Source organism: Teleopsis dalmanni, chromosome 2 (genome assembly GCF_002237135.1).
Source record: "Teleopsis dalmanni isolate 2A chromosome 2, ASM223713v2, whole genome shotgun sequence".
NCBI classification, from domain to species: Eukaryota; Metazoa; Arthropoda; class Insecta; order Diptera; family Diopsidae; genus Teleopsis; species Teleopsis dalmanni.
In genome coordinates, this window is record NC_051847.1 from 71,311,003 (window position 1) to 71,316,993 (window position 5,991).

The window sequence follows — 5,991 nt, forward strand, 5'->3', positions numbered from 1 at the left end:
TATTGTTGCATTTTTCCAAGTGGCATCCGATATTAATGAAAAATTATTACATAAAATCTTAATTAATCTTTGCGTGGGTTCAACGATAATTTGCGCTATGCGAATATTCATTTATTGGCATATATGTTAATATATTTGGTCGTCTCCATTGAAGTGCTCATATATATTGGAGTGGAGTTCTTACAGGCATTATTGCTTATTAAATATAATTAATTATAAAATACTTCATAAAAAATTAACACTGTACTTTCGAAGTGATCAACTGTATTAAGTAAGATAAAATTTTTATTTTTAAAATAAATAAAATGCAAAATAAAATATTTAATTAATAAAATTTTACTTATATATAAATAAAATGCAGAATAAAATAAATAAAATATATATATATACAATAATATTTACTTGATTATTAAAAATTCTTTAAAAATTGATTTTTAATTTAACAATAGAACTGAAGCAAACGAAAATGTTGCAATAAAAATTTATTAAAAGAATATAATTTTTAAATGTAAATAAATAGTATTGTTCTGCATAAAATGGAATTTTAAATTTTGGTAAAAAATTCAATTCTGTTTTATTGTTTCAGTTTTTGTATTGAAAATATATTGCCTCGATGTTTCACATTGTTCGGTTATTATTTTCAATATATTTCATATAAGCGGTACAGCCATGAAATGTAAGCAAGGATTTTTTATTTTTTATATTGAGTATGGATTTGCAAGAAATAAAGCTTAACTTATCTGGGTTACAGATCTATAGTTCGATCTGGCAAACGAATTTTTTTTTTGATAGTTCTTTATGTAGCAAAGACGTTAAAAATGTGAAAAATAATTTTATACAATAAGACAACAGTAGATACATTTAAAATAAAATACATCCTAAAAACCGTAGAAGTCTTAAAGTGCCATTATAATTAAATTATAATTAAATAAAAATGTTAAAGATTAACATCGTGCATCATTAATGTATAATTTTTATATAGCTTATATTGTAGACTCGAGGTTAATCCGAAAGTACGCGAAGGTCAAAAACAATTAGTGAAGTAGCCCCCATGTGCTAAATGGGGGCTGGGCCATATTACCAGAAATGTCTGTTTTTATTTTAGTATATTATTTGAAGAATACATTATAAAGAGAGTTGGGGAGTCTATTTATCCCTCCACGGGGATACGCAACAATTTTTAGAAGTCATACCGATAAGAATAACTGTCTGCTTCATTTATGCAAATATAATATAATATATATAATATAATCATATATAATAATATATATAATATAATATATATAATATGATATATAAAATATAATATAATATATGTATAGTAATGATACTCTCGCTTATCAGATAGTATCTTATATAGATTCACATATAGGCAATAAAATAACTATTGTTTATCCAGTGAAATTTAAGTAGATAAATCAGATATCTATTCATATGATTTACAAGTAATAATTGGAGGATTTAACCCTATCCAATCTTGGTGGATGTATGGTATTCTTAATGCTTTTGTAAGGTCATTCTCTCTGTTTACAAGGTCTTTATGGCCAGTTACACAGATAAAGATAATAGAAAACTTCTTATTTATCTCGTGTCTTTCACGAGACACGTTGTTGTAGATTTTATTTCTTTAACAATACCTTTAAATGTCAAAGTATTATCTATTAGTATAAAGATAAGTTAATTTATCTCTTATTAATTATTGTCTCTATCTAATTTAGAACAGATAGTATGACAGTTGCCCAAGTTAGAAACTTATGCATTAGTAGTTGCTTCGTCATAATCCATCTTCTTAATAATCCATAATTCATCATCTTAAAAGATGTTATCAGTATTATAAGCAAAAATTTTTATTATATAGTTCCAGGACTTTCTGTAACTTTTATATATATATATATAAATATATATATATAAACCTTTATAATATATTTAATTAATAGTTTTGCAAGCACAATGTGTTTGTTATAAAAGTTCTACAATTCATGGATTTCAGAAAGAAAGAGAGAGAGGGAGAAAGAAAGTGAGATAGATAAATAGAAAGAATGAGAGAGGGGAAAAGTTTTTGTAGCACATCATGAATGTTAGAATGAGCTTTAATGTTATTACGAGCATTATCCGTTTTTAAAACATTATCTACATTTTCTACAGGGAATATAATACAATATTTTTTATTGTGGAATATCGTGATAATTAACATAGATTTTATTACGTTAATAAGTACATATTTAAGAGTACTCTACGTAAGTAATGTTCATAAGTAAAAAAGAAACCATAAAAATAAAAATTATTTCTTTATAATTAATTTTAAAAATAAAATTTATTGCCACAATTATTTTAAAAGTTTTTTTATAAAAAATTTAATTTAATTTTAGGATATATAAAGTAAGAAATATAATTAACCGAAATCAAAAGTATCTATGTAATTTTGGACTTCCATACCGCATTCTATTTTCGTTGTTAGCAGCTGGGTTACCATACCAAATATTACTTTCCCCATATATGAAACCTTATGAATGGCCGAATTATAATTTAAATATATATGTATGTATTTTCCAGTAAAATGTTTTTTTTTTGTTAAGTTATTCCTTTGGCAACTATGGTAGATGTGCTAGGAAACTTTTAATATCGTTTTGCACTGTTTTTATTCCGTAAATGGTTTGGTTTGGCTCTCGAATCGAACTTGTTTATATTATTTTTACATGCATGCTGAGCAGTTTTTTATTTGAAATTTGCTTGTATTTGTAAACAGGAAATTGCTGGTAAATTGAAATTCACTAAAGTGCATTCATGCAGCAATAAAAAGTTACTAATGGATATTATTTCGTTAAAAAAACTTATGTTAACATTTTAGTATTTTTTATAAGATTGCTTAATTTAAAGAGAGCATCTAAATATACTATAAAATTTTAAATTAATATATAGATACAAATGTAGATATGTATACATAAGAGATGACTTTAGTTTGCCTTTTTCAATATATAAAATATTAAAAATTTTTAATTAAGCTTTCATTTGATGAGATTTGAAATATTTGTTGAAAATTTTATTGCTTGTCTTTTTTTGGGCAATAAAATTTATTAAATTCTGCTTGAAAATTCATTTAAAATATTTTATTGAAATATAAATGGACATTTTCAAAGGTTCTACTGATGTTAGTGGTAAAACTTAAATTGTATGAAAATTATTATAAAATACTGGAATACCACAAATGCTCTAAAGGATCTGCTTGAAATAAATTTTTTAGTTGAATTGACTTGTAGATGGTATTTACCAAATCAGCATTTATACATTTCACAATTTTTTTTTTTGTGAAAAAATAAAATTGTCAAAACATTTGAGTGAATATTTGAGGATACTTTTTTAGTTGAGATTGCACTACATCAAGTAAAGTCAGAAAAGTGCTTGAAATCAGCATAAAAGCCCAAACATGTGACCACTTTTGTTTGCCATAAAATCAGGATTCGGATTGCTTTCCATCCGTGTAAGTTTTAGTGCAAATGTGCTGGAGTGGCACACTTCAATGGTGCAGGCCATAAATTTTTATATGCTACTTTTAATAGAAATTGGACTGAACTATTCAATGTTTTTATTTAAAAATTTTATAGTATAAGCTAAGCAGTTGGAGAGGTAAAATACAGAGTTGTTTTTTTTATGCTTTTTGTTTTGTGAAATGCAGGATGTTAAAAACTTATAGTTGAAAATAACATTTAAAAACTTAAGTGCTTATAAAATATTTTATAATTGAAATTAATTTCATTGAACAGTTTTATATTTAATTTACCTAGTAAAATTTTTTATAAATGTTTTCTATAAATATTGACATGGAAAAACATACATTAAAACATGTCTAAAAAAATAAAAAATTTTATTTAAAAAATAGGAAAATGAGAAAAATTGAATTTATGCCATAGATCTCCATAATAGACTTGCATTCGTTTTAGTATGTAACTGACATGAGCTTGTAAAACGTAACTTTACATGACAGCCATTTGTAAATTTGAATATGCGGTATACGAGTATGTGAGGCACCGCCGGAAGTGGTATCGAGAGCTTCTGACTGGCAATGTATTTATTTTTTGTTTTTCGGTTTTGTATTTGTTGTTTCCTCTGGCAGTGCATATGCTGTATAGATTGTTACCCATTATCAAATGTACCCGATTCGGAAAAGTTCGATTGTGTTGGTTGACTGCACATAACAATAAATGACCCCATTGTGAATTGTTAAAAGGCTTTTCTGCTTCTTTAATATTTTTTTTTAGATTTTATAGATATTTTTCTATATATTTTGTACCAGGTGAAAACATTTATTTTAACTTTTTTGTTTGCTTGTTTTTAAACAAATACACATATATTGATTGTTTTTAATATTTGTTGGTCTTTTTTGTTTTTTGTACATGATAAATATCATTGCCTACAAAAGTTTATAGTAGCTTTTTCAAAATATTTACATTCTAGAAAAACAATTGAAATGCCTAAAAAAAAATTAAATTTTAAACTTGAAATTGAGTTTAAAAATTTTTAATAAAAATCACTATGGTCAGCCAAAAATTGAATTAATTAACATTTAAAAAATAAATTTTTGTTGTTGTTTCACTTCTGTTCGAAAACCTCTTCTGTTCGAAAACCTCTTTTATAAAAATCACTATAAAAAGTTTTACAAAAAGTAAAATTAGCCGGTAGATTAACTGATGTTATTGTGACAGTCAAATGAATTGACCAACACAGTTAACCTTTAACTCATAGGGATTAACTACTCCTCAATTAGCTAAGAAATAATTCAATAAATTGACTAAAATTTTTGTTGTTATCTATTCATTTCTATTCGAACCCTTCTAACTTTTAAACATTTTCTTTCCATCATAAGACCCGTCACTTTCGGCAAAAAAAAATTAACATTAAAGTTGAGAAAGCCATTTAGATGCCGCGTTCTCTGTTATTGTGTACAGAAATTAATGCATATTAGAATCAGGTGGATTCATTAATATATACAAGTATCTGACTAATATCAATGTTAGATATATCGTTAAGTGAATTAAAGAATGGGGGACCCAAAAATTTAAGACTGAATAAGCCTGCACATAGAAACAACAGGTGTTCTAGTATCTGCTTTTCACGCGCTGTTAGATATGTACGATTTGACAGGGCAGAACCAGCTCAAGTCCATGCTGTGTCCCTTTAGGGCTGAAATCACATTAGAAACTGCAAAATTCATTTCTATGGACTAAGTCAGTGACGCTACATTTGAAGTTTTAAGGCCATGTCGCTATTGATCTAGTTGCTGAAAAAATATTAGCATAATTTCTACTGGTCTGTCGCAAGAAATGTATTCATGTCAACTTGTAATAGTACATAGCCGTACCAATTCTTAATACAAGACCTACAATGGGTTGTTAATTATGAACATTTTGAAAACCTAATAAATTAGAGGATAATCTTAATTTTAGTGGCGCACATTTTTGTGAAAAGACTTAAGATGTAAATTTAATTTCTGCTTAGAATCCAAGAATTGTGGAATAAGTGTGCCAGTTTAATTTTTCATCATATCTTCAATTCTTTTACAATATTTATGAGAGGGAATTCGCAGCCCATACCTACAAAACAATCAGGGTTCGATTATAAAACTCATTACTTCTTAAAAGGCTAAATAAATCCTAGATTGTTTTCTGTCAAATTTCAGTCACATAACCTTAGAAGTTAAATAGGTGGCTTCACTTGCCGAAGATCAATTGGATCCTTGAATGAGATTATTATGCTGAACCATAAAATTTTGTTGCTATAAATTTTAAACAAAAATCAGAGATTCGCAAAGTTGCTTAAATATATTTATAAGTTGTAAAATTATTACCTTAAAAAATGTTAAAAAATAATCCCTGACATTTCAAACATATTTCATTATTTTCTATTCAATTGAAATGGCCACATGTCACTTTTAAATCACTATGTTATTTAGTAATATTTTGAAAGTGACCATAGGGATTTCGATATTGCTCAACC